Genomic DNA, 14,134 nt, shown 5'->3' with positions numbered 1-14,134 from the left:
AAACTTAGGGTCTGTGGGGTCATGCCTGCTCTACAAAACGGGAAGGGAAATATTAGGGAAGGAGCAGGAAGACAAAAGAAGAGACAGGTCAGTAGCTGGGTGTAGGAGGAGATCTTGCAGCAGATCCAGCAATTTCCAGTGTGGTGGGAAGCTTGGGTGGCACCAGCCAGGTCATTACCCCAAGATCTGAGGGAGTCTTGCAATAAGAGTTGGTGTCTCCTTGGGAAAGGACACTGTGCACTCGTCATCCTGAGGAGAATGCACTTTGTACAAACTTTTAATTTCAGTGCTATTCATTAATTTAAGAATTATGCAGTTGCCCTTGCTTCTTTGTAAAAGTTCATTAGGTAGAAGCCAAGCTTCAAAACCCTTCAGTTACACGATGTGATGGAAAACATGAAAAAAAAAAGCCATTTTGCAAATGCAAATTATGCCAAAACATGTCGATTTAGCCTTATGTTCCCATTTTATAACATGCATCTTTATAAAACTTAATCTAAATTACTCTTTTAGTGAATGGACACGGCAGCCTAATTCTGACCTAATAATGAAGAGAAACTGTAAAAATAGAACTGATCTCCTCAAGCTGGCATTTGCTTTGGTAGAAATCCAGAATATTTTAAAAAAATTCATATTTCAGACAATTATTTAGTCTGACTAAGAATTAGTCAAAAAGTTCTTTTGTCTTTCACAGGAACTGTTTATTATGACAAGATTTCCCAGACAATCTCCAGTTGAGCTGCTTAAAGTGTATCAAAGAAACTATTCCATAAAACATCTATTCTTTACAACCTTAATACCACATAAAAGCAAAGAATAAAGCAGTGGTAACTAAAAAAAAAAAAGGAATTTTTATGCTGTTTCATCAGCCATTTTCCTCCTTCCACAATGGAGCCAAGGGGTTTTGATCAGAAATATACCCTAGTGGTTAAGAACAGGATGTTAGTCCTTCCAGCTGAAATGAAGCCCTCTGACAGATTTCGAATGTATGCAAAGGAAAAAAAAAAGAAAAATAAGTATTCTCATTATTCTCATTATTATCAAACATGATGGTTGCATTTAGATTGGAAAAGGATGTAAAATCAACAGAAAAAAAATATTTAACCTAAGGTAAAGGATATCACATGGGAGAAAATAGGATTGAGTATTGGTTTCTGCTAGTTTTTATTATAGCTGAAGTATTTTGTCAATAGAATGTGCTTATTTTTCCACCAGTAATTTATTCATTCTTTGTCACTTCCAGGATTTTTTTGTTTTTATGGCAGCAAGAAATTCAATGTTCATAACCAAGAGAAGGCATTGCAAGGGTAAAAGGTGACATTTTGTTGTAGATGAGGATAGTGATGTTTTATCTATAGTGAAGTGGGGCTGTGTTGTGCTCCTACACAATCTTAGCTAGAGCTATTTGCCTTTTTTCAGGTTTACAGTGGATGACATTTAATGACGCATTGTCAGGTTGCATCACATTATTGTCAAAATTAGAGCTTTTATGCTCCCTGCCTCAGGAGGAATATCTTCATGGCATTTCAGAAGTGTACGACAGAATGAGCAACAATGGGCAGAAAAGAGCAGGGCAGGTTCTCAGTCACATTAAAATAAGGAAATGCTCAAGAGCGGAGGCCATGCTACAGAGACAAAATATAATGACATTATACGTCAAAGCGTCCTCTCTATTTCTGCTACCACAAGCTTGGAGTTCAAAAGCCTGAAGGGGACTTGAGTTCATGAAGTATTCCTGCATAAGAACACCCAGGTAATTTCCAAAACAGATTGAGAATAGTTTTTCTGTTTCTTGTCTCATATAATGCATAAACGTTCTGTTGAGGAACATGTTCACTTCAGCCACAAATTGATGTTCAGATCACAATCTTAAATTATGGTATTTAATAACACAGTACTATTATACAGATAGGCCTGCTTAAAGCTAATGGAGGATTTTCCCTGAGAAGTTATGCCTTTCATTTGCTTTTGAATGGTAGAATTATTTTAAAATTTAAAAGATTTAGTGTGTAAAATGTATTTCTTCAATTTGAAGTCAGACCTGAAAGCAGGTTTTTTGGTTGGCACGACCATAAGGTTTTCTGATTCCTCCCCCCACTCCCACTCTTGATTGGATGAATAATAAATTTAAAATCTTCTGTTTCTTCTAGAAAGGCTGGTACTTGTGAAAAAAGCAGGTCAAAGTCCTGGAATTGATACTATGCTCTTTTATCTTTTTTCTTTTTTCATACTCCTGAAACATTATGGCTTCTATAAAAGAAAAAAGAAAAAGAAAAAAAGAAAAAAAAAATAAAAGGTAGTAAAATAATAAGGGGAGCTTTATTTAGAAATTCTATTATTTCATCTATCATATCATTCTTTCCCTGCCCACTGCTGCAAAGGGGTTGTACTAGATGTGTGGTAAAATAGGCATGCAGTAGGGAAGGGATACAATCCAGAGGGACACAATAGGCTTGTGAATCAGGTCTCTGAGAAGGTTCTTTCATGAAGCTTAAGAAAGCCAAGTGCAAGGTCCTGCACCATGATCAGGACAATTGCAAACGTAATACAGGCTGGGCAAAGCAGCCCTGATGAGAAGGACATGACCCAGCCATGGGCACTCCCAGCCCAGAGAGCCAAACGTGTCCTGGGCTGCATCCAGAGCAGCGTGGGCAGCAGGGGAGGGAGGGGATTCTGCCCCTCTGCTCTGCCATCCTACCTGGAGTACTGTGTGTATCTCTGGGTTCCTCAGAATGAAAAGGACATGGACCTATTCAAGTGAGTCCAGAGGAGGGCTGTGAAGATGATCTGAGGGTAGAGCACCTCTTCTGTGAAGAAAAGATGCCAAGACCTGGAATTGTTTAGCCAGAGAAAAGAAGGGTTCAGGAGACCTTGTAGCAGCCTCCCAGTACCTGAAGGGGGCCTACAACAAAGCCAATGAGGGAAGACCCTGGAAGTGCTCAGGGGCCAGGTCAGATGGGGCTTTGGGCAACTTGATCTATTGGCAGAGTGGTTTAAAGCAGATGACCTTTAAAGGTCTCTCCTAACTCAAACTATTTTATTATTCGATATAGTTCTGATATATTCCAACCTTACATTCACCTCTTTATTATTTCTTTAGTTTTCCTAAATGGAGATTTACAGTGCTTTTCTCACACTTTGGTATGCTAACTGCTTCCCACGTGGAATGAAAATATCTCTCTGCATTTCAGTACACAACTTCATTTAAAAAATTAAATACTTAAAATTAGTGTGCCTTTGCTTTGTGGCAGGAGACTTCAATAGTAATTTGGCAGAAAAATCTCTGATTATGGTATTTGCCTACACACATTTCCTTCTCTGCTTTAGCCCATTTCTGCTCTAGAGCTGGCTGGTTTAGACAACTCATTTGTGGAATGCACGGTGCATATGTCAAAGCTCATACTGTTGTTCATTGAGTTGCTACGTTCCTCCTGACTTTGCTGCCCCAGTAAAATCAGTGTTGTCTTTCTGGAGTAATGTCTCCAGTACAAAATATTTTTTGTGGATGTAGACAACTCTGTGTTAAATTGAACATTGATGTATAATTTTCATGGTTATTGATAGGGATCCTAAGATGAAGACTAAATATTTAGATTCCTCTATTTAATAGAAGATAATATTTATTTTGTTTATTGGTCGGGGTTTTTTTGTGTCAGTATTTCATGCCAACTATAATTTCCAAAAAGTAGTTTAAGAATCCCTGGTCTCCTCAAATTCCTTCTTGGGTTTCAGGATTTTGGCTCCTGAAAATACAGTGGACTCTCTGGAAGTCCTGGGTGACCTAGATCCTTCTTGAAGAACCAGAAGACTTCAAGTTCCTGTGACAGAGCTTCCTAATCCTTACTAGGGTGTATATATAAACTGTATTCTATGAAACACACACACACACAAACAGACACACACATACACACAGACAGACAAAGAAAATCTTCTGATAAATTGGATCAAAATTGCAAAGTACTGAAATAAGTTCCTTGCAAACTAGAAACACCACATTTCATCTAAGGCTGTCCTGGAAGACTACTTTAAGGGATGCATAATCCCCTGCTAGATGAAATTAAATTTCTTTTTTTCTAGTGAGTTATTACAAATTGCAATTGGGGAAAAAGAATGTTCTTTTTAACAATGTTTAATATTGACCCTGTAAAACATTCTAACCTAATTATTCTAACAAAATGTGAATTGTTTATGCCAGCAGCACAGACTAATTGTGCAAAAGCAACCCATGCAAGCAATTTTGTAATTTAACTGAGGGCAGTGATAGTCCAGGTTTAAAATTATGGTGTATTAGGGAAAGATACCCCTTTCAGAGTGAGTATGGGAGCACCAGCATTATTTGAAAAGAAAGAAAAAACTGTGTGGAACCTAATCTTGAAGTCTTTTTCTAGCACTATTTTTTTTTTTTTTAAGTCATCAGGCTGGGTTCCAAGTGCAATTCAAACAAGTAAAAAAAATTATTATAGGCTTTGTAAATTTTGTTCTCATCTATAAAGTATGTCTTGCTCCAAATTCTGTGCTGAAAATACACCATCCATCAGTCAGGATGTTAAAAATGCAACATGTACAGGATGTGAGATCACTCTCCTTATGAAATCTCCACATGGTCATGTAAAAATTATGCACTCTTTGAGGTAATTGGAATGCTGCAAGATATAGAGAATCAGAGTAACTATACATTTGAATGAAGTGTATGACAGCAGCATTTAAAAGAGAGGTTTTAAATCCAAAACCCAAAGAAGCATTTCCATTATTTATGGCCTAAATCCAGTTTGCATGAGCCAAGCCAAGTAATTTGGAAGAGTGCTTCTTCTACCTAAACTGAAAGAAGTACTTCTTGGTCATACGTAGCTGGATGTATTAACCAGTGTGGTCCAACTTGGCCCAGAGGATGAACTCTCACTTCCCTGCAGGCATCTTTGAGGGCATTTTATTTACTGGCTCCTTGATGCACCTAGCTATTGGAGCACACTCAAAGCACACAGATTAGCTGCTGTGTTTGAAGGAAATATCAGGATACCTGGGTTTTAATTACATACTCCACTGCATGACAGAACCTCTACCCACACAGGATACATATTCAAAAATAAGAAGGCTGGAACAGTCAGCCTAGATTTATAAAGGGCATCATGTGTATGACCAGCCTCATTTCCATTGCTTGGTGCGTTTGCTGACAGATGGGGAGCAGCAGCTATTTTTTACCTTCACTGTAGCTTTTCAGAAGGGTCCCTCTCATACTCATAACCAGGGAGAGGTGCAGACTGAGTAAATGGACTGCTGGGGTTTAGAAAGTGGCAGGTTCATAATGCTCAAAGGCTAGTGCTGACAGCTGGAAGGTTGGTTACAAATGCTGTCAGGCATTTGATGGGCTGATCCTGAAGCCAACACTGTTTAATATCTTTAGTAACTCACATGATGGGAGGTATTTGCTTGGCAAGTTTGCAAATGAGACTCACCTGTGTGGAGCAATTGATAAATTAGAGAGCAGTGCTGTTTAAAGGGACCAACTAAGGTCAAAGGGAACTGAAGACTATTATCTGAAGAGAAGACAGAATTGCAAAATGCAACAACACTTGCAGTCATGTCCATCTGATGAACAAATTCAATACACCCAGGTGACAGCTGGAAAGGGACTTTGAAGAAGTTTTGAGGGTCCTAGTGGACAATAAAACTGAAGATGGTCTGTCTTTGCAGTAATGAAGGCCAACTGCAAACTAGGTTGCACTGTCTAAATGTAGGAAGCAGGTTTAAGGAAGTGGCTGTTTACCTCTATCCAGTATTCATAAACTTCAACTGCATCATTATTCTGAGTTCTGTGCCTCCCTGTTCAAACAAGATATTGACAAATTTTAAGATGCCCACCCAAGATAACTGGGAACTGGAGCACATTTAGTTGGAAAGACTGAGAGCACTGGGTTTGCTGAACATGTATAGTGCGATCCAGGCATGCCAGGAGGCAGAAGTATGCAGGAACAAGATGAAAGGTAGCAGGCTGAAGTTACAGCAAGGGAAAAAGAAAAAATTTCCGCTGTAGTACTTCTAACCTAGAAGATGTGGAGATTTGACTGAAAAAATGTTTTGATTAGCACAATCCACCATTGATTTTTTGCTTTTAGCAGGAGATGTGACTGGGCGACCACCAGAAGTGCCTTCCAACCAATGCTTTCTGTGATTATGCACTGCAGCACCCTCAAACCACACTCCTAGTGTAACTGCCAGTGGCTGTCTGGATGAACCAAAATTTTGCTCATATCAGCATTTCCCTATCTTCATCTGCTATATCCATCTCACAGACTTCCGTAGCTCATGCGCTACTACCACTTGCATGCTGCAACTCTCTTCAGCATTGCAACTGCTCCTACCAGCCAAGGAGGAGGTTTTCACAAACAGACAGGACCATAAATTATGTAATTTCATCCTTTATCAATCTCTAGACACAAATGAACCCATTACCTGCCCAGCATATAATGGTTCCACTTGGGATATTAATTTCTGAGCAGATACTTGTACAACTATGTTGTACAGAACTTCCAGACTTAAAAGCAAACAGCTCTGAAAATAGAATTCTTCATTTACCTGTAAATTGTACCTTGAATTCCAGTTGCAGTAATTTGCATTTCTCTCTTAGCCTTGACTACTTTTTCTCACCTTCTACCTTTGCTTAAGTTTCAAGATTTACAAAAGACTACATTTTACATGATTAGCACCAGCAGCTTTCACAGGAGTAACATGTTTTAAAGGTGAGGGCTAATTAAATCTGTAGATGTACCTCAGAAACAAAGCCCAAAGCATCTACCTCTGGGAGTCATCTTTTTTGGGAGATAAACAGTTGTGGTACCATATTCCACCCAGAGCTGGACAGTGGCTGTAATTTTCTTTTATTTTTTTCTTTACTCTTGTGAAATCAAGTGCAATGTGCAAGCCACTAGCACAGTAGCTACATCATGTCAATGAAAGCGCTGCCTTTGTTTCAGTTTGTTTGTGTCAGCTGGTCCTCTGCTCAGAGGACAGTAACTCTGTGAGGAAGTGTAATGGGGTTTCTCTACTCTGATTACATTCAGTAGGAAGTGCTATGAGAGAGATACTGTAGTGGCATTGTATATATCTTTTGTACATATACACTTCCTGGTTTTGCTAATAGATGCTTAATAAATTGTCTGTATGAGTATGTCAAGTGCTTTTTTAGGCTTTATTTTCTTCCCTCCAAATTGAATAAAAAACCTATTTTTTCCCTACAGCTAAATTCTCTGACTTGTGTTCCAGACATCTAAATATTAAGATGATATAGAACGTGAAAGAATAAACAGAAACGTGGAGGGGGGAAAAATTCTCAGACAAACACATGCTATGCTACAACAGTTTTAATCCATGCACTATGTTTCTAAGATGTTTTTTGATCTTGTTAGACTGAATTTTTCTTCAGTTGGTAGCTCTAGCACAAAATTTATGTCCGTGTGGTGGTTCAGCACTAAAAGTCTGCCGGCAATATTCATTACATGTTTCTTAATTCTATGTCAAAATCCTTATCTACATTTTTGTAGTGTTATGGCTGTCCCTGGATATTGGACAGTCAACAACATGAACAAACTGTTGTGTCACATATGCTAACATATTTTAATCTCAAAGACATTTAAGAGGAAAAAATTAATCTGAAAAATATTAAAGGAAGTGATTTTCCTTAAGAACGTAGCTGAATTATTTGTTTTCAAAAAAGAAACCTATCATCTGTATTAAATATATAGAAATATATTATTCTGAAATATGAGAAAAATCTAAACTAAGCTGATTATCATGTGATTTGTCACTGTGGGTTTTATGGTTTTTTTAAAAACAATCTGTAATGTAAGGCAGTCTCACCCATTTCAAATGTAAGAGAAAACTATTTTCTGGCCTTGAAGAAGTGGTGAAGGCAAAGATTGTCAAATTAAAATCTTTAAAATTTATTTACTATAGCAACTTTTAAATGTAGTTATTGGTGCATGCAGTATAGGAGTATTAATTTTAAAAATGTTACTCAGTTTTTTTCTTCATTTTACTTAAAATCCTGCACTCTTTAATCATCAATAATCTGGGATTATACCTATGTTGGATTATCCAACAAGCTTTCTGGGTATGGAAATTAATTTTTGCTATTACATTCTTACGTCTCATTTAAAATGATGCTGTTAAGAAGACCACACAAATTAGTTAGCAGCACTGTGAAAATGGAAATTACATTTGTATTTTATTTAAGTATTGTTCATGTTTAAGGATTGAAAACTTTTAGTCTAAATTTTTAAGCATAGTAGTAATACTGTACATCTAAGTGAACACCTCATTTTCAGATTTACATAAAAATATGTCTGATTTTGCTACATCAATTAAACCCTAGAATGTCCTTATTCATTCTAATAATCTGAATTATATAGTAATTTATTCACTATGAAATGAACAGTTGCAAGTACTATATAAAATAATATTTTCCTCTGCATTTCTTTACCTTGTTAATTTGCTTTTAAATTTAAAGTTGTCAGTTTAAAAAAAAAACCTCATCATCAAGAAGACTTTAACATAAAAGCAACCAAGTAGCATGATCCATTTTAAGAAAACAAATGGAATTTTTCAGGGCCAGACATTTTCTAACTGCTCAGATAAAGTAATAAAAATGTAGGACAAATCACAATAAGAACTAAAGGTACTAATCTGGTCCCCTCTCATCAAAGCATTTCTACATACTAACAAAAAGTACTTCCAATACTAACAAAAAGTACTTCCAATATTTGTGTTCAATATTTGATTTTAATATTGGTGCTGAGATTTGTACATAAAATTTCAGAGTAAAGTTATTCTGCAATAGTCACACTTTATCCTTCCAACAACTTGAGTGTGCAAGTCCATTGACTGTGTATCAAAAACTATACCCATAGTATTATTTGAAGAGCAGCGAAGCTGAGTAAAGGTCAAGAAACCAGCTGCAGGAGCTGAGGATCTTTTTCCTGGAGAAAAGAAGGCTGGGAAGGGACCTTATTGCTCTCTCCAACCACCTGAAAGGAGGGTGTTGCCAGGTGGAAGTCAGTCTCTTCTCCCAGGCAGTGAGTGACAGGATAAGAGGAAATGAACTCAAGATGCAACAGAAAAGGTTTATATTAGATATTAGAAAAGGATTCCTCACTGAAACAGTGGTCCAACACTGGAACAAGCTTCCTACGGATGTGGTGGAACTGCCTTCCCTAGGAGAGTTTTAAAAGTGTGTAGGTTGGGGCACTCTGGGACTTGTTATGACTGCAATGAATGATAGTCAGGTCTTTGTGCGTGCGTCCCTACACACACCTTCTGCCAGGGTGGGAGGGAGCTGTGATGGTTGGCATTGATGTTGGTAAACATCAGCCTGCAGGAGGGTGTAACATGTTTCTGGATACTGGGCAAAACTGGATCAATTGCCTCCAGATGTTGTAGGCATCTTCTGTGTGGATCCTGCCCCTGTCAGAGCAAGCCCAGGCTGCCTTTTAAGAGCTGCAGACAACCAATTTTGTCTTGATATCAGCAATAATTATATTATCTCACATCACCTCAACCAACTAAAAATAGTTGGGTTAAAGTAAATCTATTAAAACATATTTAGTTGGGTGATAACGTTCACGCTGTGTATTTCCCAAAGATTTTGGAATGGATGACTGGATGTCCTTGAGTGTTAATACTACTTTTCTGTTTGATAGAAAAGATTTCACATTTATTGTATCTTTTTACTGACATTTAGCATTATGCTTTGCTGGCCACAGCCTTCTACATGTCAGATATTGTCAGCTCTCCACTTGATTTGATGCCATGTAATTGAATAGGACATTATTTCAAATGGTAGTATTTTTCAGACAAACTTCTTATAATTGTATTTCTTCATCTGTCAGTAAATGGGCTCTTAGAAAATAATTAGTTGCAAAGTTTTCACATCTTGCCTTGAAACCTAAAGTTTCATTTCTGGCACAGCTGCTGCTCTATTTTCTCTCCTTCCCTGAAGAAGTCCCCATTCACAACTCAGGATGTGGGATGGTTTCCTAGAAGAAGACTCCATAAAGTTCCTTGAACCTAAGATGTAATTACTTCCCTATGCCAGCTTGCTGTCCTGGTAATTACTGCAAGTGTCCCTCAGCTCTTCACCTTTAGCTCTGTTGGCAAGATCAACAGTATCCCATCAAGGATATCTGGACAGCAACTGGCTCATGAACTTGCTGGTTTTCTTCAATTTGGAAGCACACTTTTCCTTTATGAGGAGAAACTTTTAAGTGAAACCTGTCATCCATGGTGCAATGCTTTGGCTTCCTATTCATTACATCCTCTGCAAAGAAGTTTAGGCAGGAACCCCACAAAAGGAAAACTGGCTTATCTCAGATTGTGAAGGAAACCTGTCAATGAACTAACAAAAAAGTAGCATCACCGACCAGTGAAAACAGAGTGCTAAACAACACAAATTCTTGCTTTCTTCTTGATGAGGCTGGGCTGGTGTGATACTGTATTCCTAACATGAAACTGGGATTTCTCTGTGATCTTCTTTTAAAACTCATATTTTTAAGGATTGCAAAAGAGCATTCTTCCAAAAGCATGACAGTTGTTAGCAGTGCATATTCTGTCACTGACAATAATCCCAGGAGAATATATTGCTGACTGGATTTGTTCTCCCCACACACAAGTGATATGCTTCTCTGTGTGATGGGACATGTCAACCACATCTCATGCTGTTCAGAAATGTGAATCTAAATTTAGGAAGGCAATTCATGTAGTCAGATTCAATTACCTCATCTAGAATTTGGACCTAACTGACCAGTGCAAAAATCTCAATTTTCTGCTAAATGGCATAGAGTTTGGCTTTTTTTTTTTTTTCCCCTGCTTTTGTGAAAGGGTTTTTTTTTGTTTCTTTGTTTCTTTGTTTTGGTTTGGGGTTTGGGGTTTTTTTGTTTGTTTGGGGGTTTTTTTGTTGTTTGTTTTGCGTGTTTGTGGGTATTTGTTGGTTTGGTTTGGTTTTGGTTTTGGTTTTTTTTTGTTTGTTTGGGTCTTTTGTTTTTGTTTTTTGGGAAGCTAGGAGGTTTGTTTTGTTTTGTGGTTTTTTGGGTTTTCTGAGGGTTTTTTGTGTTTTATCTTGAAAAAAATTCTGATGGTAACACTGCGTGGCATCAAACCAAAATAGCAAGCTGATACTTATCTAGATGAAATATTGCTACCTACATTATCGGTATATTTCTTGATTATCAGTTAGTGGCTTTTGAAAAAATATTTATGAGATAACTCCTCAGGTAATTTTGAAATTTTCTATGGCTATTCTCACCCTAAATCCTCAAAAAGTTGTGCTTTTAGAAGAGTTGAATCTGGATGTTACATTATCTTGCAGCCTGAATAATTGACTAGAAATCCTGAATTAAATAACACGTTTGATTTGTACTTCAAGGTGACTTTTTAAGCAGTAGTTATTTCAGCGAGCCCTGATATTACCAAACATGGAAAAAGCAATTGCCTTTCTCTCAGACACTCAAGTAGCAGTGAATAAGGAAGCAGGAACCTTTGAACCTGAAGATCCTGAACATTTATCTTCCTGGTTCTGAGTTAAGTGAATCGTCTCATCTTTGTAGTTACATGCAGATTTATAAAATGACCTTACCATCTATCCCTCAGATAGGCAGAAGAGCATTGTGAGTGCTGGAAACCATCATACGTCTTCTGAAAACAAAACACAGGAAAATGAAACAACACCTGGATATTAATAATTTTCTGTCTCTTTAGGTATCAATAATACCTCATGTAATATACACAGAAGAATTTCATCTATGTTGGGGAATGAACCATGGTACAGCTTTTATTTTTTTCTGAAGTTTTCGATAGTGCATTTAAATCTGTACATTAAAAAAAACTGTCATTCTACATTACTTTTCCATAGCAAACTGACTTTCAAAATTACTAGATAATTATATTTAATAACCTACTGTAACTAAATATAGGTAACAGAAAATGAGTTTTAATAGGAACAAATAAGAAATTAATGTACTCTAGCTTTTATTGCTCTCCATAAAACAATTTTTAAACTGTTCATAAAATGGAAAATCTTTAATCTGCAATCCTGTAAGCTACATTGGTTAGCATCATCTCAAGCAGAGTAGTGTACTCCTCAAAGCATCAGATTATGTGTTTGAATGCGCAGGTTCATTAAAACAAAGAAGACACATATAGTGCTGAAACAAGACTTGCGCTTTTTAAGTCCATGAAGAATTCTTATTTACAGAAGACAAAAAAAGAACCATTGCAACCAATGCAGTAAATCAAAACTTTTATTTTCTCAGTCACTGAAATAAAGCAGAATTTTAAAAAATTAAAATTATCATCCTCAAATTCTATGAGATCTTCCATGTCCCTTCCAGGCATAATGTCCCTTCCAAGAATGCTTGAAGATGTTAAGAAACAAAAGAATAGTTTCACAAAAATTATCAACACTTTTGAGAGGCATTCAACTTTCTAGATTGGTTATTTTGTGTTTTTACAGGTTTGGCTTTTTTTTTCAATGAATATCTCATCATTAATCTCCCTTTGAGATTGCTTGCTATACTAATCATATTGTCCATATGGCATTAAAGTAATTTATAAACTACCAAGATTCTTATTCATCCATGCTTCAGATTTTTCATAAAATAAATGTGTCATCATTTTTGATGGAAAACAAATTTGTGATTTATAAATTACTAAATCCAGTCTATTTTTCCTCATATCTGGAAATATAAAAGCTAACAAAATCCAGAAAGTAATAATCTGGCAGATACACTCCTTCTCTGTGCAATGATGAAATAAAAGATAAAAAAAGGCAGTGAAGAAGGATTTTCCTGCCACACTGCTGCCAACCTGGCAACTTCTGTTGCCAGGTGGGGATTTTTCTATTTTATCACAGTATGTCCAAATGCCAAAAAAAGTCCAGTAATATGGAAATTGTAATTCCTAAAGAAAGAAACCTTGCATGTATTATTTCTCCAAAGTTTAGCTGTAGAGGTGGCTGAGGAGAGATGGAAAATAATTATGAACTGTTACTAGGATTTCCCAGGATCTTCTCTTTAATTGAGGTAGAAGCAAAAGGGCAAAAGTCTAACCAACATAACAGAGTTTAAAAGAAAAAACAGCATCAAAAATACAGTCTCAGAGTTGCCTTTCACTTTTTTTCTGTTTTTATTTTTAACAAAGTCTAAACTCTATTCCCCCTGGCATTTCAGCTGAGAATTTTGGAATTAGGGAAAGAAATCCCCTCTCAGTTTTCGCTTCTCAAGACTGAATAGGCCCAGTACCCTCAGCCTGTCCTCACAGTGATGCTCCAGTCCTTAATCATCTTCCTTGCTCTTCATTGGACCTGCTCTAAGAGCTCCATGTCTGTCAGGTACTTTGGAGATCAGAACTGGACACAGCGCTCCAGCTGTTGCCTCCACTGGAGAGAAAACATTACACTGAGACAGAAAAGCTGAATTACCTCTGAACATTCACTGGTTTGTAATCCAAGACCAAGTCTTTGTGTGATATTTTCCCTGGGTGTTAAATAATACAAATGGATGTTGTTGTAGAAAGTCTTATAAAGGTATTTATGCTATTCATATTTCATTCAACTATAGCAACAGAAATTGTTTATGTCTGATATTCTTATTATTCAAAAGGAAAAAACTGAAGGGAAGACGTTTGATATGTAATTTTCACTGAAGGTCATTGGCCAGTGTTACTCCCAGAAAGAACACCCACCCATTCAGGTTCCTTCATTTGTCTCTCTTTGAAAGCCAGCTCTATGGATGTGCCAAAAAACACCAAAAGCTTTCCCAGTGCATCTGGGAAGTTCTACTTTTGCTAGTTGGAAATATGATATTCCAAGAATAAGGAAAGCTGACCTGTTCCCACTAATTTGGGGATTTTTTATTTATAATCCCATACAAAGTACAGGATAAGAGGATAAGAGAAGAGGAGTGGTACCCATGAATTTATTTTTTTTAAATAGGCACTTCATCAGAGGTGAAGTGAGCTATTGGTCAGTAAGTGCCCATGTCCAGTCACTGAGCAAATCTAAGCTAAAGACTACTTAACTTCTCTCTACTTAAATACTCTCAAATGTTGAACGTTTACAATTTACAATGTGCATTACAATTCTAATGGG

Source organism: Molothrus aeneus, chromosome Z (assembly GCF_037042795.1).
Source record: "Molothrus aeneus isolate 106 chromosome Z, BPBGC_Maene_1.0, whole genome shotgun sequence".
NCBI lineage: Eukaryota > Metazoa > Chordata > Aves > Passeriformes > Icteridae > Molothrus > Molothrus aeneus.
Note: the sequence above shows the minus strand (reverse complement) of the source record.